Here is a 24,899-nt window from a genome sequence, read left to right as displayed (position 1 = left end):
TACTCACTTCTGTATTCATACTTGAGGCTTGGGGGTCTGTATTAGTTTCCTAGAGTGATGCCACTAGTTACCACAAAGTAGGTGGTTTGACACAGTAGACATTTATTCTTTTACAATTCTAGATGCCAGAAGTACACAATAAAAGTCTCAGCAGGGTTAGTCCTTTCTGGAGTTTCTGTGGAAGGGTCTATTCCATGCCTCTCCTCTAGGTTCCAGGAGCTGCCCACAACCCTTGGCACTCTACGGTCTTGGCAGTGTGACGTACCGCCAGTGTCTGCCTCCGTCTTCACATGTTCTTCTTCCCAGTGTCCTTGTATTAAATCTCCCTTTTCTCTCTCATATAAGGACACTGATTTTTAGATTTGGGTCCCACCCTAAACCCAGGATGATTTTGTCTCAAGGTTCTTAATCAATTATGTCTGCAGGACCCGTTTTCCAACTAGGATCACATTTACAGGTAGGGGATTAGGGTTTAGATGTATCATTTTGGGGTCACTATTTAACCCACTACAAAGCCCAAAGTTATTTCTCTACCTGCTGTGACCCAAAACAAACACCCCAACTTATCTGATTATTTGCCATTTGGAATAAACTAAGAGATAGTTCCCTTTGCCTTTAAGGTTAAGAAGATCATTTGTGGTGGTCTGAAGAGTACTTTTATTAATGGGGGTTTAGAGTCATACACACACACACACACACACACAGAAAACATTTTACGGTAATTTTCTACTTTAAATAATTCTCCCATTTTCTGAGGTGAATTCCCCTCTGAATTTTCCACAGGACATTCCATCCTCTACATTCACTCATAATTGGACGCTCATTTCCAAAGAGTGTCTCCTACCTCTATTCCTTAAGGTACAGGCAGATCGGACATAGGGAATGCCTCTTCTCAGCATGTTCCTTCCAACTCCCGCAGAGTCCAGCTATGGCCACGTGCTCTTCCTGTTCAGAAGCCGTCAGGAAAGAGCAGCTGGGGTGCTGGAGGTCTTTAGAGTGGTTAGTTCTCATGTCTCTTGCCCCACAGGCTTTGCCATTTGATAAACTCTGTTGCAATAATTAGTTTCCACTTAATATCTAAGAAGAATTATTACCTGCATATAACATTCCAGATTGATGACTTGTAACTTTTTAACAAAAAATGATGCAAAAATGACTTTTTTTTTGCCTTTCTCAAGCTCTTTCTGAACAGAATCAAATAGTCACTCCTGGAAAAGACTGTGAAATAAGGGTGTCCTGGCCAAGGGAGAATAATCTAAAGTCTACAGAGACCAGACATAATACCCAACAAGGAAACAAGGTCTCCTGGGTGAAATAAGGATGACAAGGAGATGTGGAAGTCAAGAGGGAGAGATAGGGAGAGAAAGATGTTGCCAGCCTGTTTCTAATAACGCTTGCCCTGTTTGCCACAAGGGGCGAGAGGCCAACACAAAGATGGAACTGTTCTAATGGTTGCCTTAGGTTCTGTTCCTTTTGCCCAGCACTCATGCCCACTCTGTGTTAGCCAATGCCAAAGACAAAGACTAGAAAAATAATAGTGGCTGATTATCACTGAAGGGTCCCTTGGCCTCAATTGTGAGTATGCAAAATACAAAGTTTGTTCTCATATTATTTAGTCATTAATTATTGTATTATTTTCCATAGGAACAGCTGTAAACCTACCTTTGCCCCACCCTCTATATAAAACTTCTGCATATAGTAGTTCTCTTTTTCTTAATTCTTACAGTGTGCATTTCTCTCTAAAATAGTCTCTTGTTTAAAACTTGACTTTAAGGTCCATAAAGAGAAGAATTTAACTGCATATCCCAACTCAGGATTACCTGGCAGGTCCCCTACTTTTTTCCACAACATCTCCCTTCCAGGATTCTTCTAATGTCCAAGTCTGAAGAAGTTTTAAAGCTTTCAAGCAGTCTCCTGTATCATGCCAAGTCAACTTGGAATTCTCTCCCTGACAGTGCTGCATTTCCTTGCATATTTATGGTTGTAGTGTATTGAGGACTTCCAAAGGAGCCATTATTGTCCTTACACATGCTTCAATATTTGCTTACCCAGCCCACAGACTCCCTGACACATACCAGAGAGCTGCATACATTCCCCAAGTATGTGGATGAAAGGCTATTTTTTGTTATTTGGGTCAGACACATGGTATTTATAAACACCTTAATTTGATTTTAGTTTTCTTTTTAATCCTAAGGTCTCTCCACCCAAACTTGGGATCAGAAAACATTTGATCCCAAATGTTTAGAGGTGGAAATTCCACAATGGTATGCTAATTTCACAAAGATTACATTGTGGATGTTTTAAAAGAATTTATTCCATCAATTACTACTGCCAACTAACTTTGCGACTGTGGGCACATCATCTCTCAGAGTTTACTATTCTCATTTGTAAATGGAGCTGTAATACCTATGTTCAGGAAACTAGTATGATTACAGATGATGCCTGTGAGGGGTGTGGCAGGCAGCCTGGCAGGCACACTCAATAAACACCGTGCTGTTGTTATGAGTTCCTCATACTTCTCACTACTTCCGTGTGCATTGTATCTCAAGGATGGGGCCTTTTGTAGGTCAAATGGCATCCATATGGAGGTATCCAAAATGCAAAGTTTTTTCTTCTATGCTTGAGGGATATGTAAACTCCTATTTACATATGAATGAGGCCTAATTACAGTAGTAATCAAAGGAGTTACTAAATGTGATGATAAAGAATTTGGGGATTTGAATCAATACTGTAGTGTAGCCCACAGAGAAGTAGTTGAAATTCCTTCCATTTTATGCTTTGTAGATATATTTATTGCAAACCTTAGGTGTCAAGGTGCAAGGCTCAGGTACACAGTGATGAATCAAATACACACGGTCCATATTTTCATTATTCTGTCACAGAATGGACCTGTGAGGGGGTACACAAAATACTATTACCGAATGGGCCCCCTTCTCCCAGGGTCCACCTGTACTAGGTTCACCTTGCCCACCACCAGGGAGATATAGTTCTCAATGCCAGAGATTGGTGAAAAGGAAAGGAACTCTTCATTCAAAAGTTATACAGACTTAGAGTAATTTTAATGTCTTCATTAAAATCCCAAAGTCCCTTAAAACACCCACAAACACACACAGTCCTTCTTTTCCCTCTTTGCCTACTCAGGGGTACCATATCTCAGGAAAAGAAATAGAAGTCCGTGGCTTTGGTAGCCCCCAGTTCCTCCCAGCCATCCATGCTCGGCTGGCAGTCCTCCCTTGGTTCCTGGCACCATCAGCTGTGTCTCTGGGATCTTCAGCTCTTAATCCAAACCTGCGTGGTACTTTCTCATGGCCCACCAGCAAGAGTCCTTTCACCCCTTTCCTTCCTGCAATGTCTCTCCTGCATTCTTCCAAACTGCTAAGACAGAGCTCTGCATCACTGCTACATCTTGCTTTCCAGCTTCTTAAACTGCATGGCAAAGGGAGCACCTAAAGCCGTGTGGTTCCAACCCTCGCCAAAGCTGCACCTGGGTTTAAATCCTAGCGCCAATCTTCCTCTGCAGCCCCATTTCGGACTCCTCCCACAGTCAGCTATACCTGCCAGCATTCCTGTATTTTTCCAGGTTTTCTGGTCTGCCATAGTAAGTCCAGGCAGCTGTAGCCCCATGGCATGGAACAAATCATCTCCAAGCTCTCACAAAGGTGCTGTAAACAGGGGGTTTTCCTCCCAGTTACATCCTGGGTGGAAGTCACTCCCATCTCCCTGGCTCAAAGCATGGCCACAGCTATTTAACACATCCATGAAACCAGTTAAAAGTTACAGATATATTAAATGACCATTCTAGAGGTTATTTGCTAAACCGTTGCTTTGCAAAATAACTTAAGGGCCCTGCTCCTTGTGTCCCATCCCCCAGCTCAGACTTGTGAGGGTGAGGACATCCTATATTTTTAATATTTCCTGGACACCCTGAGTTCTCGACCTCATTACAAATCCCTCTTTGGGGGGTGGGCCCTGGCTGCACCGTGTTACAATTCTTCAAAACTTAAACAAATACAATTTACATGTATGTAGGTCAGCAAAAGTAGGTTAATAATAATAATATAAACAATGTGTTGATTACTAAATAAATAATAATATAAGAATAAACTGTTTCACATACTCACAACTGTCAACCTACTTTTGCTCACCACTGTATAATTTGAAGTTGTAGTAAGTGCCATGAAATAAAGGACTACAGGCTATGAGAGAGAATGACACAAGACAAAATTTAGAGTGGGGGGGGGTGGGTCAAAGTAGGCCTCTGTGGGGAAATGACTTTTAAGCTTTGACCCATAATAGGAACTAGCCAGGAAAAGAAGAAACGCAAAGTACATTCTAAGTGGAGGCTGACAAAAGCAGATCTAGTTTGAGAAACCAGGAAAAGAAAGTGGGTCCCCATTACAAAGGGGAGCAAAGAAAAATGGCACTAGAGAAGGCACAGGGTGGGACCCTCCAGAGTCTTGTGGTCATATTACAGATGCTACATGTTGTCCTGGGTACAATGGGGGTCATAGGAGTGTGGGGAGCAGGGGAATGGTCTAATGAGATTCAGGATTTTAGATGACATTCTAGCTGCTGTGTAAAGAATGAATTGGGACCGGGTGGGAAGAATGAAGAGGGCACAGAGCTGAGCCGAAAGACCGGTTGGAAGGTGGTGGGAGACCAGCTGGCCTGGTGTGAGGTGGGTGCAGAGCTGAGAAGAGCTGCTGCTGGATGGATCACAGGAAGGTTGATGATGGAGAGACGGAAGGTGAGTTCCAGGTTTCTTGCTTCAGCAGCTAGAAGGAATGTTAACAGAGCATCATGAGAGTGGTCTTAAATTGGCCATAGATTTTAATTGCTGCTACTTTGTGTATTAAAGCATACATTTTGGAAATTTTGCTTAGGATTTTCTTTCTTGCTTGTTTTGCTTCTGTCAAGTTGCTTAGCTGTTATCGTTGGTGGAGAAAACATCACCAGGTGTTAGACTGGTGGAGTCAGACCCAGCCTTGGTTCAGCAACCTTGGTACTTGGGTTCTGGCTATGAAATAATTGAGACCCAAGACTTAAAGTATAAGAGAAAGTTTGTTTAGAAAGTCACAGAGGCAGAAGAAGTGAGCCATAGAAGAAATGGGCTCAGAAAACAAGTTACAGAGGAACCAGAAGGGCCCTTGGAAGTTATGAGAAAGAGAGAGGCAAGAAAAATGCTCCTGGAGGAAGGGGCTGGGGAAAGGTACAGGTGTGCTCCATGGAGATAGCTGCATTGGATTCTCAATCTTGAGGGCATTTGTCTGGATGTCTCAGAGGAGGATCCCAACAGAATATTCATCATCTTTCCAGGTGTGTCCTTTCAGAGCCATGGTCTCCACTGATTGGTTGGCACCAGGACAGAAGGTCATTAGTCAGCAGTGGGTCCTAATGTCAGCCAGGACATTGCTTGTCTGGTTTGGCAGCTTTTCTGAGCCTGGGGCTGAAACAAAACTGAGGCCTAAATGTATTTCATGTGGGTCAGAACCTCATTGCCCTACAGGCTCAATGCTTACCTGCTATTCTCTGGCCCCCTTGTTTATTCCCATCTCCAAAGAGGTCTAACCTGTGTAACTAACAGCATGCTAGGGGAGAAAATGTCAGGGTAGGGTCTGAGCCACATGAACAACAACATGTTAGGGGAAGAAATGTTAATTTGGGGGCAAGGTTCTTGTTTTCTCAGTTCTGCCTGTTGCTAGGCACCCAAGGCTTTTCGCCCCAGGGACCTTCCGCATCAGGCCCCGGTCCTTGCTCTGCTCATGTCTGTCTAACCGCTTACCAAATTGCCATCTTGATCGTCCCCAATTCTTTGCTTTCAGCAAAGCAGTACATTCTAATATGGAACTGGTAGGTTATGTATGTACATCCTCTTCTGCTCTGCCTTAGTCACAGACACAAACCTTCAGTAACCACTGCTTTAGAAGATCCAAAACTCCAACAAGGTTGCTCTCGTTGTCCTCTGAACATCTGCCCCTTTCTTTCCCTGCGCCTTTGCTCTTATCCAAAATGTCCTTTTCCTTCCGGCCTGACAATTAGCAGCCTGGTCGTCCTTTAAGATTCATTTCAGGCCTATTGCCTCACCCCAAAGAATGTAAATTTCTTGAAGGCAAGAATGGAGTCTTTATATGCCTACAGAAGCTTTCATGAATCCTGACATATGGTCAAAGTTCAAATAATGATTTTGGGTTAAATAGTTGAGTTCATGTCAAGTCAGGCTGGTGAAGGAGCTACTCAGGATGGAGTGGGACCTTAAAACAACTTACACTACCCAGTGAAGGTATTCAATACCTCACTAAACATAAACAATATTAACTTTTAACATATCCTGTGCATATCTCAGAGTAATTTTACTTATGGCCTCTGTTCTTTCCAATCTGCTAATGCATATCAGAGATGGAGCCTTGTGGAGTTCAGTGCTGTCTGCTGTTGTACTTTCTAGGGTCACATTGTTCATTTTTGTTTCTCGTTCTCTGAAATACATTCATCAAGACAACTCCTGGGCATGGGTCCAAAAAACAGTTTAAAAAAAAACCAAGGAGTTAAAAGCACCAAGCAAATTTTCAGTTGCAACAATAATTATTAAGCAGATCTCATTTAATGCCAGGCTGTGATCTGGACAACCAAAAATTAACTCTTGCCTTTTTGAATATTTATGGAGCCAGGACACCAATCTAGTGTCTGTTTGAATTTTTGATAGCCAAATCCCGCACTCAAAGTGTGGCAGATCATGACACATGTACCTTTAAAACATGTCTAAAGTAGTTTTGCTTTGAGAATTTGGGGAATTTTCAAAATAATGTGGAGGCCACTTACAGTGTTATTGTTACTGAACAAAAGTGGGGCATGGCTGCCTGCTGCCACCATAGGCAAATTTTGGAGGCAAAGCTTGGTAAGGAAGAAAAGAGGTCTTTATTAAAATACTGTACAATTAGGGAGGACAGGGGACTCCCTGTCTCCAGGCTCATCTCTTCCACAAAACACAAACAAAACCCAGCCATTCCCCAAAAGCCCAAAGGCCAAAACAATGCCCCAAATTCCCACTCTACCCTTATCAGTCCTTTCGAAGTCCAAGGTGGCTAAGTGGGTGGCTCTCTGGCCTCAGGCTCTGTCCTGGAGTCTGCTTGTATCATCAGAGCTGGTATTGTCAGAGCTGTCATTTGCTACACCGCTTCCAGGGCTAGGGATCCCTCAAATGCTCTAGCTAGCACAAACAGGAGGTGGGTGCAAGAGAGAGGGTCTCTCCCTTCCCTCCATTCATATCTCCCCACCCAAACTTCCAAGGTTCTGAGGGAGGGTCCATCCCTTTAAGCAATCCTGTCTTTTTCCCAGGCTAGACTGACAGGTCTTCTCTGGCACAGCACCTGCCCCTGCTGCCATGTTGACCTGTAAGATCTCATGTGGCTGTGTCCTCTGGTCCCACCCCCACCCAGAGACTGGAAGGGAGTAGGAAGGCTTTCCCTTAGCCTCAGTAGCCTTCTGCATACTCTGTGCAAGGCCTCCCCAAACCCACTGGGGTGGTGGAATCTGTCCTCATGTGATGCATTAGCTTGGTTACCAGGCAACACAGCTTAGCCCTGGCAGCCTCGGGCGTCCTCCTCCTGCAGCCCCTTCCTTGGCCCCACTCATACTCTGGCACCAGCCAGGTTATGCCAGTATCATTATAAAGCTAGACATGTAGACTTTTGATTTAGGAGCTTAAAGTAAAAAATAGACAAAGTCAGTATGGACACAACCTAATTTTTACATGGCATTTTATTGTCCTCTTTCTGGAAATAATTCACTCAGAATTCTTTGAAATAGTAGTAAATTCCTCTCTTCCTTTTGTCTGGGAGTTTCAGCTCCCAGTGGTTCTTAACCCCAGCTCAGATGAGAATTACCTGTGGAACTGACCCCCAGGCACCAAGGTAATTCTAACGTGTGGCCAGGCTTTAAGGCTGAGGTGGCTAACTAAATACTAACACTCTGCAACACGTGCTTCTATCTAAGCACAATGGAACTGAAATGTTCATAGCAGCCTTTGTTAGAAAGACTTCAGTCTGCAAACAACCCAAATATCTACCAAAAGTAGAACGAATAACTAAATTGTGGGAAACTCGTACTAGAGAATACAATACAGCAATGAAAGTAACTGAGTTACAGCCACACAAAACAGCAGAGATGAGCCTCCTAATGTTGAATGAAAGGAGTCAAATGTTAAAAATGCATATAGTTTCATTCTATTTTTATAAACTTCAAACAATTCTGATGTATGATTTTAAAAGTCAGGATATCGGTTAAGTTTGGAGAGGAAGCTGGGCAGTGATTGCGAATGATCACGGGGAGAGAATCCATGGGGATGGTAATGTCCTATTTTTTGAGCTTTGTGGAAGTTAGAGGCCTAAGGTAATACAACATAAAATATGCTTTGCTTCATCATTTCAGTGTGTTCTAAAATCTATATACTGAAATAATCAAAGAGATTCGCCTCTAATATCAAACAATAATCTTTGGAAGAATGTGTTTGGTCAAAAAAATAATAATGAGATTTTACAGTGACTTCACTCTAGGTCTTGACTGTCTACTATTCTTGGTCTTTAAAATATAATATAATGTTTGAAACAGACCTACTTAAGACAATGTTTTGGATGTTAATATGTTAATTGCACTAAATAGGGGTCCAAATAAATCTGTTCATTTGAGTCTGTTTTAAAACAAATAGCTTATGGTACAAAGCCAGTTATATGATTTTCATGAAAATGAAATAGTTTATAGACCCACATTGTATCATAGATCTTAGCAGGGTTAACACTGTACAATTTTAAATCACCCTTAATATCTTCATGGTGACTAATAAATTTATGAGTTAAAATACTTTATTGATTCAAATGATACTGTACTGAATAATTTACTTCCACATGTTATCATTTTATGATTATGACAGTAAATAAGTTTATAGTACAAAAGTCAGAAAATAATAAATAAAAATGCTCACAATTCAACCATCTGGAGGTAAGCACTTTTAACACTGGTATAATTATCTGGGAAGGAGAAAGGATGCATATATGCAGGCGTTTAAATAAAACTAGTGTTGAGTCTCACAATTTTAATCTAGTGAGATAAGCATTGTCACAAGTCATAAATGCTCTGCCGAGCTCTGCATTTTAAAGGCCACATAACATGCTATAGTTTAGTTAGACTCTGTTGAACATTTAGGTTTTTCCTTTTCTTTTTTTTTTGCTTCTTTTTTTTTAACATCTAATGATGCTAAAAATGGAATGAACCTTGTCTGGTGGAGAAAACAGGTTAAAGTACAGGTTATATCTCAATTGAAAAAAAAAAGAATTACAGCAAGTGATGTGGGGGGGGAGGAGCTGACACAGCCAAATTTTGCTATGCCTTATCTATTGCTGACATTTTTTGCATCATTCTCTCCTTCCTCTTCTTTTTTCTCCCCTTCCTTGTCCCCTACTCCCGCTGCCGGCCCCCCTTCTCCAGCAATAGGCCTCCTTCCTGTCCGTCATTGTACCAGTTACTGTCCTGCCTTCAGGAACTGTGGCTTCTTCTGCTTGGATCACATTTCTCTCCTGTCACCACGTGTTTCCCTCATTTCCTTTAAGTCCTAACTCAAATGTTACCTTTTCAGCGAGACCTTCTCTGGTCACCATACCTGGCATTTCACACATATAAACCCATTTCCATCATCTCTTAAGGTTTACTTACTTTTGCATTCTAGTGTTTAATATCTACCATAGTTTCTATTTTGGTTCTTTGTCCTTTTTGGTCTCTCTCACTGGACCATAAGCACCACTGCTCCTTTTGTCCACTGCTGAATCCTCAGTGTCTGTCCTGGGCCTGTCTCATTTTAAATGCTCAAAAAGAATCTGTTGAAGGAATCAATGTCATTGTCGTCATAATCATCATCAATAGTTTATCTCCATAAGAAATAGTTCATTGAGTACCCATACTGAAAGGAAATTTATAATCTGGTCCAAGAGACTGAATATATAAATTAAACACACTCCATCATTTAAAGTGAGTGGGTGTATCATCAGAGACAGGTCAAACCATGAAGCTAAATAGATGGTCTTTGTTTATGTCACTGAACATAAAAGTGAGACAAGAAGCCAGAAAAACTATTCTAAGTATATAATTAACCAGATTTAAATGATCTAAAGAAGATTTGTGAAGGAAAAGGAAGTTTAGGATTAAGAAACCACTTAATCGTCCCAATTCTTGCAAAATATAAAGAGTGATTTATTAAGATGACGAGCTTATTTTTATCCAGAAGAACAAGACAGCCTGACCTAGCCAGCCCATTACAGCAACTCTGCCAAACCTGAGTATGGATCAACACAACAGTGCATTTTCTTTGTTTCTCCTCTTGCTCCAAGACCAATAGTCACTGTTGAAGAAAACTGAGTAACCAGCTCCATTGCAAATATGCCATACCCAACCTCAGGCAGGCCCACAGCTCTGCTTAGCAGTACTGTAATGAAATGGTTCTCAAATTTTTTGGTCTCGGCACCCCTTTTATACTAAGTTATAGAGGACCCCAAAGAAATTTTTTTCATGTACATCATACCTATTGATGTTCATTGTATTAGAAAATAAAGCTGGGACATTTCAAAATATTTAAATATTCAAATAATTTAAAAATAGCACCAGTAAAACTAATACATGTTAACACAATAACGTATTTTCATGAAATATACAATATATTCCCCCCAATATCAGTGAGAAGAGAAGCATTGTTTTACATATTTGCCAATCATTTTAATGATTGGTTTAATAAAAGAAAAATGGATTCTCATATCTGCTTCTGTTCAGTTTGTTGAAATGTAGCATTCCATATAGCCTCTGGAAAACTCTACTGTCCACTCATGAGAGACCGAGTAAAATAGTAAATAATTTCTCATTAGCAATAATTTATCCTTAATTCTGCTTCAATTTGTCACATGCACTGAATTTGTCTTACCAAAGGTCACTAAAGGTTTTTGTTTATGTTAACAGTAACCTCCTAATTATTGACAAATCCAATAATAAATTCCATTGGTAGGAGGAATTGGGGAAGGCTTAATGGCACTGAGGTAGCTATTGAGGACTGACTGAATTTGCCAAGTTAAGGTAAAAGAAAGGGCAGAGACAGGTGAGAATGCAGGACAAACAGTCCCTGTAACAGGGGTGAGGGGAAGTGAGGCTGGAAATGTCCTGATATGGAGTCTGGACTCTTCTTGGGCCATTAAAAACCATGGAAGGTGACAGGGAAGCTACCTTGGAAAGGAGAACTATTGAGCCAGACTTCATTAGGACAAGAGGAAAGGATGCAAGGAATACAGACACTGACACTGATAGCAGTGAAGTGCGGGAGAGTGGAGAGTGCTCATTCATCTATTCAATACATATTTATTGAGCACCAGATACCAGTACCAGATACTTGATCATTTCTCTTTAATTTGTATTATAAGATGAATGCCACTTATTAAGCATGAAGGGAAGAAGGGTGTGGTTATACTTAGGTAAGCAGTAAAGGTTTGGAAAAACTTCTGGAACTAGGCAGGCGCTCTCGAGGGCCTCACAAACATCGACTGTCATGGAACCACCTGGGGCTAGTCAATGGCTGGATAATCCGTGGTTGGGAATTTCAGAACCTTTGGAGCAAAAGACCAAAAAGGTAAGCGAACTATGAGAACATGGTTAAAATGATTGGTCCTGAATTCTAGGCTTTAAAATAAATTATTGAGGTAAAATTCACATGACATGCAATTAACCATTAACTATTTTAAAGTGTCTGATTAGTGGCTTTAGTACATTCACAGTGTTGTACAACTATCGCTTCTGTGCAGTTCCGAGATCTTTTGTCACATAAAAGGAAATCCGGTAACCATTAAGTAGTCATTCCCATTTGCCTGTTCTCCCAGTCCTAGGCAACCATTAATCTACTCTTTAATCTATCGATTTTTATATTCTGGATATTCCATATAAACAGAATCACGTAGTATGTGACTGGCTTCTTTCTTTTAGCGTAATAATCCAGGTTCTTCCCTACTTTAGCATGTATCAGTACTTTATTTCTTTTTGCTGTCAAATAATATTCCATTTTTTGTGATATATTCCATTTTATTTATTCATTTACCAGTGATGGGTATTTGGACTTTTTCCACTTTTTGACTATTAAGAATAATGCTGCTATGAACATCTGTGTACACATTTTTATATGGACATGTGCTGTCATTTCTCTGGGGTATATACAGAGGAGCAGAATTGCTGGGGTATAAGGTAACTCTATGTTTAACATTTTGAGGCACTGCCCAACTGTTTTTCAAGTGACTGTACTATCTGACATTTCCACCAGCTGTGTATGAGGGTTCTATATTCTCCACATCTTTGTCAATACTTGTAACTGTCTTTTTTTAGAAAACCTATATTTATTCTTGTAGGTGTGAATTTGTGGTTTTGATTTGTATTTTCCTGATGACTAATACTGTTAAGTAACTTTTCATGTGCTCATTTATTATCTAAACATCCTCAGTGAAGTATCTCTTCCAACTCTTGCCCATTTTCTATTTGGATTGTTTGTGGGTTTTTTTTCCTGTTGTGTTTAGAGATTTTTTAATATATTCTCAATTAAAACCTTTGCCAGATATGTGATTTGCAAATTTTTCTCCCAGTATGTGTCTTGTCTTTTCATTCTCAGTGTCCTTTGCAGGAGCTTTTAATTTTGTTGAAGTCCAATTTACTACTTAAAAAATTTATGGATTATGCATTTTTGTGTCATGTCTAGGAATTCTTTGCCTAACTCTAGTTTCTGAATATTTTCTCCTACTTTTTTTCTAAAAGCTTTATAGTTTTATACTTTAATTTACATTTATAATCCATTTAATTCTTGTATAAGGTATGAACTTAGGACAAGCTTTACTTTCCAGTAACATTTGTGGAGAAACCCTTTCCCCATTACATTGGCTCTTCGCCTTCGTCAAAAATCAAGTGGCTACACTTGTGTATAGGGTCAATTTCTGGACTGTCTATTATGTCTCTTTGATCTATGTGTTTATCTTTTCCATCATACCACACTGCCTTGACTACTTAGCTTTATAGTAAGTCCTAAACTTGGGTAGTGTAAGTTGTATAAATTTGTTCTTTTTCAAAACTGTTTTAGCTATTCTATTTCCTTTGTTTTTCCACACATATTTTAAATGAGCTTGTTGGTTTCTATAAAAGTTCTGGAATTTTGATTGGGATAATGTTGCATCTATAGATCAATTTGAGGAGAATTGATATGTTAATAGTATTGAGGCATCCACCTATAATATAACATATTTCTCCATTAATTGAGGTCTTCCTTGATTTCTTTTATCATTAGTTTTCTGTAACTTTCAGCATACATATCCTGTACATATTTTGTTAGATTTAAGTCTAAGTATTTCATCATTTGGTGTGATCTTAAATGATACTTCAAAAATTTTATATTATAATTGTTTATTGTTAGTATATGAAAAGAAAACTTATTTTTGCATATTGACCTTCTGTTCTGCATATACATGCCTTTTTCCTGTAGATAATCCTATCATTTGGGAGTTGAGACAGTTTTATTTTTTCTTTTCAATCTATAAGCCTTTTCTGTACTGTATTGTGTTCACATCATGTACACATTCGGGGAGGTTCTGGGATTTGTGTTGGTTCATACACAGAATCGGGAGATTTGCATTTTCATTGATCTCACACACTTCACTTTCAAAGGGCCTCTATTCTCAGTCCTTTGCCTAGAAAGCACTATTCTCTGGGTGACTTTGAGTTTGTTGTTTATTCAAAAATTCTGGTGCTTTTCTCTCTGGGAAACATGATAAATTCCTAGGCTTTACCTTTGTTGGTCTGCTATGAGGACCAGTAACAATTAGTAAAGATCACTGACAGATTCGAGTTTCCAGGGTGAAGAGAATACCTTGAATTATTCTGCAACCACATAGTAGGTCTATTAAAGGTGAAATTTGGGATTTTAAATGGCTTTGATAATCTCCATCAATTTCTTTCTCCAGGATCTGACTGCTTGTTCTCATTCCAGTCCTAATTCTTGTAAACTACACTTCCCATCTGTCAGCTCATTTCCTCTAATTTCTCTCCGTGTCTAGCGATTGTCATTTCCCATATGTCCACATTATATCTACTATCTAAGAAGAAAAAAATAGAAAACAAAACCAGAGAGGACTCAACATTAAAATGTAATTTAGAGTTAACACTTCCACTTCCAGCCAAAATATAATAACAGACTAAATTTATGCTCCTTCTGGAAACAAAAAAAAGGGACAAAATATATGAAACCACTGTCCTTAAGACATCAGATATCAGTCAGTAAAGGACAATGATCCCTGAGAATGAGAAATAAATGAAGTAATCCTTACAGCATTCTAGCTTACTGATTAGACAGAATATCAAGGCTGTGGTACAGAGAAAAGGAAACCAAGCAGAGCCCAGTAGTTTCTCTGAATTGTGGAGATAGAGTTACTAACTTGTACAGGGAGGCTTCTAGACTTCATAGGGAAGAGTGTCAGAGGAAAGAAAGTTGCACAGAGAGAGAACTCCAGAAAAAAACAGTATCTGCCTTTAGTATTCAATTGAGTATTGACCAGTTCATATGTATGAAGACACTATCTGAGGCCAGGGGAAGAAACACTCAAAAAGATTAAAGGGAACAATATCCAAGTTCACACTGAGCCACAAATAATGCCTGTTCCTAATAGGCACGTGGAAGAACTCATAATTTACACGCCACTTGGAAGAATACTTAGAGAGTCATGTGTCAGAATTGGGAAAGAATTCTCCCTCAACTAAATGCTGCTTTTGTCCTGCCTAAAATAATCTGAAAAGAAATACCTGAAAGGATCAGACTATTTCCAAGTAACTTTGTTCCCAGAATCAAGACAAGACCAAGCATATTTATAGGAATACAAAAATATCCAGCACCCAACAAGGTAAAATTCACAATGTTTGGAATCCAGTAAAAAATTACTGGACATGCAAAAGGACAGGAAAATAAAATCCATAATAAGAGGGGAAATCAATCAATTGAAACAGACCTAGAAATATACAGATGATACAATTAGTAGACAAGAACATTAAAATAGTTATTATAACTATATTCCATATGTTCAAGGAATTAGAGAACAGATTATGTTACATGGAGGCATGCAATTAATAAATAAGACCCAAATCAACATTCTAGAAATTAAAACTGTAGTGACTAAGATGAAAAATCTGGTCTATGATTACTGAATGGGATTAATGTTATACAGACATTGCAAAAGAAAAGATTAGTGAACTTGAAGACATAACAATGAAAGCCATCTAAAAGGAAACACACAGAAAAAAGATGACTTGAAATGGTTTAGTATACATGTAATTGGGTTCTCAAGGGGAAGAGCAGGAGGGGAAACTAATTAAATAAATACAAGGCAAGAATTTTACAAGTTGGTGAAAACTATAACCATATACTTCTAAGAAGTTCAAGGAACCCAAGCATAGAAAATATGAGGAAAACTGCACCAACTCACGCCATAATGAAATTTCTTCAATCCAGAGATAAAGATAAAATCTTAAGAGAACCCAGAGGAAAAAGATAAAAATTAAAACAGATTTTTCACGAGTACCAATGTAATCTTTAAAACAGTGGAACAGGATTTTTAAAGTATCTAAAGAAAAAGTTGTTATGATCTTGAATTAGGAAAAGATTCCTTAGCTATAACACCAGAAGCATGATTCAATAAAAGAAAAAAAATAATTGAACTTTATCAAACTAAGAATTTTTGCTTTTCAAATAACTGTTTTGCTTTTCATAAAACTGTTAAAAATATGATGATTATTAGAGGGAAAGGGGTTGGGGGAAGGCATGGTTTAAATGGGGATGACTTCCCCAAAATGTTGATGGGAAAGACTTGATATGGGGTGGTGAACACACAATACAATACACAGATAATGTATTATAAAATTATACCCCTGAAACCTATATAATTTTATTAACCAGTGTCACTCCAATAAATTCAATAAAAAAGAAAAGAGATATAGGGTGGCTGAATAAATAACAAAGCAAGAACCCTACATAGGCTTTCCTCAAGAGACTCACTCCACATTGAAAAACATGCATAGACTGAAAATAAAGAGATGGAAAATGATATTTCATGAAAATGGAAATGAAAAAAAAATCTGGGTTAGCAACATTTATACCAGACAAAATAGACTTTAAAACAAAGGCTATATAACAAAAGACAAAGAAGGACCCAGCAATTGCACTTTGGGGTATTTATCTGAAGAAACTGAAACACTAAATCAAAAAGACGTGCACCTCTACATTCATTGCAACATTATTCACAATAGCCAAGATATGGGAGCAACTTAAGTGTCCATCAATAGATGAATGAATAAAGAAGTGGTGCATATGTACAGTGGAATATAGCTCAGCCATAAAAAATAATGAAATCTTGCCATCTGCAACAATATGGATAGATCTGGAGGGCATTATGCTGATGGAAATAAGTCAGACAGAAAAAGAAAATGCCATATGATTTCACTTATATGTGGAATTTAAAAACAAAATAAAGAAGCAAGCAGAATAGAAACAGACTTATAGATAGAATTTTTTGACTGTTGCCAGATGGGAGGCAGGGTCAGGGGCATGGGTGAAAAAGGTGAAGGGATTAAGAATCACAAATTGGTAGCTACAGAATATTCATGTGATGTAAAGTATAACATAGGGAATATAGTCAATAATATTATAATAACTATGTATGGTGTCAGATGGTTACTAGTTTTATTGAGGTGATCACTTTGTAAGTTATATAAATGTCTAATCACTGCATTATACACCTGAAACTAATACAATATTGTACATTAACTGTAATTAAAAAATAAAAAAATATTTTAAAAAAGAATATAAGATAACAAGACAGAAACTGGGAGGAAATATTTCCAAATCATATATATGACATAGGGTTTATATCTAGACCATGTAAAGAATTCTTAAGACTCAGTATTATAAACAATCCAATAAAAAATGGGTACAAGGTTAGAAAACACATGTTACCAAAGGAAATATATGAATGGCAAACAAATACATAGGAATCTATTTAATATCATAAGGGGAAGTGCAAATGAAAACTACAATGAATAGCAGTGCACACCTACTAAAATATCTAAAGTTAAAAGACTGGCCTACCAAGTGTTAGCTAGTATACGGGACAACCGGAACTCTCACACACTGCTGGTAGAAATTTAGAAATGGTGCAACCACTTAGAAAAAAAGTTTGACAGTGTCTTAAAAATTTAAACATTCACCTAGCATATGACTTAGTCAATATACTCTCACGTACTTTTCCAAAAGAGATCAAAGAGGTGTGGGATGGAAAGATAACTAAGGGACACAAGGACATTTTTAGAGGTGACAGATATGTTCTTTGCATTGATGTGGTGATGTGTACATGGGTATATACATATATCAAAACTTATCAAATTATGTATTGGATTGACCAAAAAGTTTGTATGATGGCTCTAGTAGGGCTCAGTTGTCTTTAATTTCATTTGAAACAATTTGTTAGATTGCATTGTAACAGCTGTCATATCAGCATGCATTTTTTAAAAAGTATCAAAATTGGTGAATTTTGTGCAGCCATTTTAATATCAAAGATGGAAGAAAATATGCAACATTTTTGGTGTATTATGCTTTATTTTTTCAAGAAAGGTAAAAACACAACTTAAACGCAAAAGAAGATTTGTACAGTGTATGGAGTAGGTGCTGTGACTGTTCAAACATGTCAAAGTGGTTTGCAGAGTTTCTTGGTACTAATGACATTCTGGCCAAATAATTCTTTGCTGTGGGGCCTGTCTTATGCACTGAAAGATGTTTAGCAGCTCCCTTGGCCTCTACCCACTAGAAGCCAATAGTGGGAGATAGCCGACATACTCAAAATATCCAAATCAATATTTATTGGTGAAAATGAAAAGTGTGCCTTTTATTTTATAGAAAAAACTTAATGGACTTTTGGGCCAACCCAATACTTTAAATATAGTTTATTTTATATCAGTTATACCTCAGTAAAGCTGTTTATAAAGAAAACACGATTAGATATCTTGCCCCTCAAACTGCAGGGCTGCTATTTCAAACCTGATGCTTCAGCCTCCACTGATTCTTTGAATCCTCAGTATCTTTCAATAAATGACACCATTTCTTTCAAATAAATGTAACTGGAAGAAAGGGGAAACACCCTGGCAGTTATAATGTGTAGCGATTAGAGATGTGTCACAGCTCTTGGAACTATGGTCCCCAGAGGGGATGGGTAATGTAGTGTGTGTTTGCTTTAGGCATCTTGGGGCTGGTGGTATGTCCCAGATGCTGAATCCCAGTATATCGTTTACCTTGCCCATTCCTTAAGTGCTTGGTTACCACTTAGTTGTCCTCTGCCTCCTCCTGCTATATAATAAGCAGAGAATTGGTCTGTTTTGATCACTTCTATGTTTATAGTAGAGCTATAAATATCACATATAGGTGTTCATTGAATCTTTATTAAATGAATAATTGAGTTTTGTTGTTTCCATATGGAGCATACATCCAGATATTTGACAATCCTAATGGTAAAAACCCCCAAATCATGGCAATTTTCCTGGTTTAAAGGTTTTCTAGTCTTTAAGCAATGATTAAGTTTTGAGACAGCTCCAATTCCTGGATCATACAATGCTCATATTTCCATTCACACTCTTGAGCAACTGAATGAGGAAGACTCTATAATATGATTCTTGTTTAAGGAGTCCAAATTCTTCTCAGTCAGACAATTAAATCTGACTGTGTGAAACACTGCCATTGATGTGGCAACAGGGAGAAAGGATCAATTCAAGCTCAACTGTTTGGGCTGATCCTTATAAACTGCCTACCTCATGAGTGCAGTTAAATGGAAATGTTGCACTCAGAAATATGTTTGCTGCTCATCCAAGTAACAAGAAACAAGTGTTTAAACAAGTGAGTCATTTCACTGGAGAACAGTTTTGCAACAGAAATTGAGCAGTTCAAAAAGGAAGAATTCTTCTTCAGGGTTTTTCCTAGTGCAGAGTCACAGTTCACCATCTGGGGTGGCGGGGAGAGATCAAAAATGTGAAACTCGAGTAATTGTTGAAAGGGCACAGTTGTCTGAGTAATAGAATTCTCTAAATTGTGCTTTACACTCTAGTATAATAATCCAAAGGAGTAATTAAGTGCTTATGGCACAGAAGTTGACACTTATGGCACAGAAGCTTATTAGCACAGGGGTTGACAATTTCTACAAGCTTCAACACCTATTTATATAACATTTAATCATGTCTGCACTTTCACACAAACATCGCCTTGGTAGTTTTTTTTTTTCCTTCAAAAATGGGTCCTATATAGTCAAGTGAATTTGCAAATTTAGCCTTGCTGAATGGGGATGGGGGACAGAACAGAAGCATTCCTTGATGACCATTGTTTGATTTTATTGAATAGTTATGGACCTAACCCTGTAAAAGAATTTAAACTTTTTTCAGTTGTTCTTCAGATTAAATTGGAAGCCCATTGTCAATATTCAGTTCAACTTAACAAATATGGTATTACATATCAGATATTGTGAGACATATAACTGAAGAAAAGTTGGTTCTCAAAGATCACTTGTGATGAGTACTAAAGATTGACCCTCAAAATCAGTTCACCTTCCTAGTGATACCTTGTTTTTTTGAAAGCCATGAAACCATTTAATGGATCCAGCTTAACACGGTTTAAAATCAAACAGAACCATAAAGAAAATACCAGAGTGCATTACATTTAGTAAGGATAAGCAATGTTTCATGAAATTTTATTCTGTTTATGGGTGTGTACTTACACTGGATTGCGATGCAATATTTGTTTCTTATCATAAAAAAATGTTTAAAAGACACTGTTGTAATACACCTTCCTGAACCGCTCAACTCCTCTGCAGCTGGGGTTCTAGATAGAACTTAGGTTCAGCCAGTTGGATGTAATTGCGTGAGATTCAGAAGGTATGATGGTTCATTGTATGTGTCAACTTCACAGGGCTACAGGGTTCCCAGATATTTGGTTAAATATTATATTGGATGCTTTATGATGGTATTTTGGAGATTAACATTTGAATCAGTAGACTAAGTAAGGCAGATGACTTTTCCTTATGTAGGTGGGACTTATCCTGATTGGGCTAACTTTCCCAAGAGATAGTTCCTCCTACCTGACTACCTTCAAGCTGAGGCATTGGTTTCTTCCTGTCTTCAGACCCAGACTGAAACATCACCTCTACCTGGGATTCAAGCCTGCTGGCCTTTGGACTAGAACTACACCATTAGCTCTTCTGGGTCTACAGTTTGCCAGCTCACCCTGCAGATCTTGGAACATCTCAACCACTCCAATCAGGTGAGCCAATTCCTTGTAATAAGTCTCTTTCTATATAGATATAGACCTCATTGGTTCTGTCTTTTGGAGAATTTTAACTAATTCAGAAGGTAAAAGGTATATCTATTGGTTATATTGCTTTTCCTGGCAAACACAGTGTAATAAGCAGAATTCTAAAAATAGCCCCCAAGGTTCCAAATCCTAATCCTAGGAAACTGTAAATAAGATGAGGTATCAATCCCCTGCTTATGTTGTATTATATGGCACAGCTGATCATAAAGTAGAACGATGATCCAGGTGGGCCTAATCACATCACACAAGCCCATCTAAAAACAGAGAATTTTCTCTGGTTGGAGGCAGTAATGGAGGTCAAAGGGAATAGTGTGAAGAGGGTTCCACATGAGGGATCTTGCACCAGCTATGATGCCGTGAGAGGGCTTATGAGAAGGCCAGTGAAAAGAACGATGAATGAACCCTCAAAATTGAGAATGACTCTTAGCCAATAGTCAGATAACAGAACTCAGTCCTACAACTGCAAGGAATTGAATTCTGCCAAACCTGAATGTACTTGCAAGTAATTTATTCCCCAGATCCTCCATATAGGAACCCAGCCTGCGGACACTTTGACTTCCACCTAGTGAGACACTAAGCAGAGAACCCGGTAGAGCTTGCCTGGACATTGGACCTACAGAATTGGTACAAGAAGTGGGTATTGTTTTAAGAGTTTGTGGTAATTTGTTACACAGCAAATAAAACTCATGCGCATAATTATGGAAGTGTGTTTTCCTGTGGCAGCATTAGCAGAGATTTAGGGACAAATTATTGGTATCAAGAGGCAAGGTGTAGGGAATGTGTTTTGGCTGGTGCAGACATAGCAGGTATAGTGGCTGTGAAGCCAACAGTTGCAGTGGTGGCCTTCTTGTTTCCAGCTTTCACACTGTGACTAAGGTTGGGGTTATTCTGCAGGACAATTCTGCAGTGTTGTCTTAGGATCCCAGGAGTGCAGTCTAGACCCCACTTCTCCAGCCATTCTAATGATGTTGAGTACCAATTTCTCATATTAAGATCTCTGCTTAAATATAAGAATTTCTATTTATGCTACTGAACCTTGACTGTTTTATCTCCAAATCTCTCCTACTTGTTAAATACAATGACATCTATCAGTTTATTTGAATCTCTGAAGTACTGACCACTCTATTTCTTGAAAATTCCTCTTGTTTTGGTTTTGATGACATCCCACTTCTCTGGTTTCTCATACATTTCCTCTACTAATTTTAATTTTGTTTTGCTGATGTATTTTCATTCAACAAACATATGTTGAGGACATAGTATGTGCAAAGTACTAGGGCTTCATCAAGTACTGATTATGGATCTTGTCTTCCTAGGACTTAGTAATATGTAAATAAATATCCACAGTGAGGTGATAATATCTACAACAGAGGTGGATAAAATGTACTCTGGAAGTCAAAAGAAGAAAACACATAACTGTGGAGTCAGGGAATGTTTCACAAAGACAAGGGCATTTGCGGTGAGTCAAGAAGAATGAATAGACATGTTTCAGACAGACAAAGTAAGGAAGGATATTCCAGGCAGAAGGAACAAAGAGGGCAAAGGTGTGGGAGTTTGGAAATGTGAAGTATTAAAGGAGCAGCAAGGAGTTTGCTGTGCCTGGATTTATGGATGAGGATGGGAAACTGGCAGAGAAATCAAGTCAGAATTTGTATAGAAAGTCATGTATGGTTGGAATGTAGAAATAGAAAGGTGTTATTGGAAATAGTTGTCTTATTAAAGTTCTTAACCTTTGTGACTACCCATTACCTTCAAATAAAGTCTGAACTCCTTAGCTTGGTTAGAAAGGTTGTTCATCACCTAATTCTTTAGTGTCACACTTCCCAGTTTCCTCTCCCCTTCAATCCATTCACTCATTTTCTCATTAATTTATTTAGTTAGAGGGGTGTGTGTGTGTGGTGGGGTTATCCTGTATTATGTAGCATGCACAAGTCATTGAAAGGACTTTGGCTTTATTTTGTTGAGGTAGAAAGTGAGTTGAGCTCTGATGGGTGTGGCTCAGGTGATTGTGTATCGTTCGGCAAAGCAAATGGTTGCCTGTTCGAGTCCTGGTCAGGGCATATGCCTGAGTTTCAGATTCTGTCTCTGGTCCAGATGCTGTGAGAGACAACCAATCAATGTTTCTTTCTCATATCAATCTCTCTCTGCCTCTTTTTCTTTTTCCCTTCCCTTGTCTCTAAAATATAAATAAATAAATAAATAAATAAATAAATAAATAATAAAAATCTTTTAATAAAAGAAAAAAGAAAGTCAGTTGAGTGGCTTGATACAACTTCCGCTTTAAAAGAATCATCCCTGCTACTGTCTGAAGAATAGAATAGGATGGGACACAGAGTATAAGCAAAGAGACAAATAATAAAGTCACTGTAAAAATCCAGAAATGACTTTGGCTTGGACCAGGATGGAAGCTGGGAAGACGGTAAGGATTATGTTTATGAATATATTTTAAACTAGCGATAGTAGGGTTTGCTGGTCAATTGAATGTAGGGTATGAGAAAAAAGAGGAGTCAGTGATAACACCAAGGTTTTTGGCCACAGCCACAGGATGGAGGTACTTTCAATTGTGATTAGAGATCATGAGAAGAGTGGGTGTTAGAACAAATATCAGGCCTTTTTTTTAACATGGCAATTTTGAGATGTCTATCAGAAATTCAAACGGCATTATTTATTTAATTAGTTTTGTATTGAATTTATTGGGGCAACATCGGTTAATAAAATGATAGGTTTAAGGTATATAATGCTATAATATGTCATCTATATATTGTATTGTGTGTTCACCACCCCAAGTCAAGTCTCCTTTCATCACCACTTATCCCCCCTTTATCCTCTTCTACAAGCTGCATTTTGAGTGCATAGTTAGATATAGGCAATTAGAGTTAGAGGAGAGGTTCAGTTGGGACTCACTGTGGTTTACTTGATATTTAAAGCTATAAGATTGAATGAAATCACCTGGGGAGTGAGAGTAAATGGAGAAGAACTTCAAGAACTGAAACCTCTAGGTTCCAGATCTTAAAGTTCTGGCAGATGTGGAGGTACGAGCAAAGGAAACTGAAGGGAGTGGCCACTGAAGGAGGAGGAGAGATTCCAGGAGAGCATGAAGTACTGGAAGCCTAGTGGAAAACATTTCACAAAGGGGGAGATCAAATGGGCCAAGTGCTGATGGCAGGTTAAATACGATGAGGTTATTGAAATGATCATTGGATTTTAAATGTGGAAGCAATTGACACATGATGAAAGAAGTTTCAGTAGCATTGGGGGAAAGCCTATCTGTAGTGGGTTCAACAGAGAATTAGAGGAGAGGAAGTGTAAACAGGTAAGGTAATTTTTTCAAGGAGTTTTGTTACAAAGTGAAGAAGAAAAATGAGGCAGTAGTGGGGGACAGAAGGAAGTGTGGTCAAGAAAGGGCTTTTTTAAGATTTGAGAAATAATATCATTTTTGTATATCCATTTTGCAGATAAAAATGGTCTTATGAGAGAGCTGGGAAGTATTGTTTGCAGCAATGTCCTTGAGAAGGCTAAAGTGCCTCAAGTCTAGTGTCCAGTGAAGAGTTGGCTCGGAGAGGGGTGAACAGATCCTCCACACTAACTTTGGCGAGAGCAGAGTACGTGGTAATAGATAGAGGTGCAATGGTAGATGTGGTGGCAGGTGGTTTTGTAAGTTCTCTTCTCACTGATTAAATTTGCTCAGTGCAAAGTTGTAAGTGAGAGTGAATAAAGGGTTGATTACATTTGGAATTTTGCAGAGAAAGAAGTTGTAAAGTACTAATTCAGGGGTGTGTGTGAGTAGCCTTTGACCTCACTTGAGGGCAATGGCTCTGAAGTAACCGTTGTGTGTTTTTCTCTAGTCAAATTTGATGTTGATATGGATGAGAGGTGAAAATAAATTGACCTTCTTGCAGTTCTCCATTCCTTTACCTTTTTGCAGGCTGTTCCATCTGGAGTGCTTTCTCTACCATGTTTACTAATTTTTTAACTTTTAGCCTAACTGCCACTTAATTAAGGCTATCAGGCAGAATTAATTACTCCCTTCTTGAGACTATCATGGCACCATGTGCATCCTTCTATTGTAATAGTTGTCATATTATAATAATTTGCTTCCCTCTTTCCATAGTTACGTTAGCCACAATTTGAGGGCATCAATTTGGTCATCTTAGTTTCTACTATGGTATTTTAGGCCCATGGTTGTTCTTCAGTAATTGCCTATTGAATTGTACAAAAAGGGTCAGCAGAAAGAGTTTGTGGGTAGGAGAGGTAGGGTCTGAGGACAGAATATGGTGGCATTTGGAACAAGGCTCAGCTGCTCTGCGAGGAGGGGAGCTCTTGACCATGAGGGTGGTAGGTAACTAACTAAACTGCTTACTCAGCTCTAGTGGTGTAGTGAAATGGGGCCTGAACCTAAAATGAAGCCCATGTAAATTGGGTCAGTAATATTTACTCCTACAAAGTTTGCTTTGAGATC

General features: G+C 38.5%; 1 pseudogene; it reads left to right on the top strand.

Annotated features, from left to right (window-relative positions):
• Window positions 1-24,899, top strand: part of LOC112303077 (keratin, type I cytoskeletal 18-like) — a 375,683-nt pseudogene that overhangs the window by 293,469 nt on the left and 57,315 nt on the right.

The sequence above is a fragment of the Desmodus rotundus genome, chromosome 6, assembly GCF_022682495.2.
Source record: "Desmodus rotundus isolate HL8 chromosome 6, HLdesRot8A.1, whole genome shotgun sequence".
In the NCBI taxonomy this organism is placed as follows: Eukaryota; Metazoa; Chordata; class Mammalia; order Chiroptera; family Phyllostomidae; genus Desmodus; species Desmodus rotundus.
The sequence above is the reverse complement of the archived record's forward strand: the minus strand, read 5'-3'. Positions and strand labels throughout refer to the sequence as shown.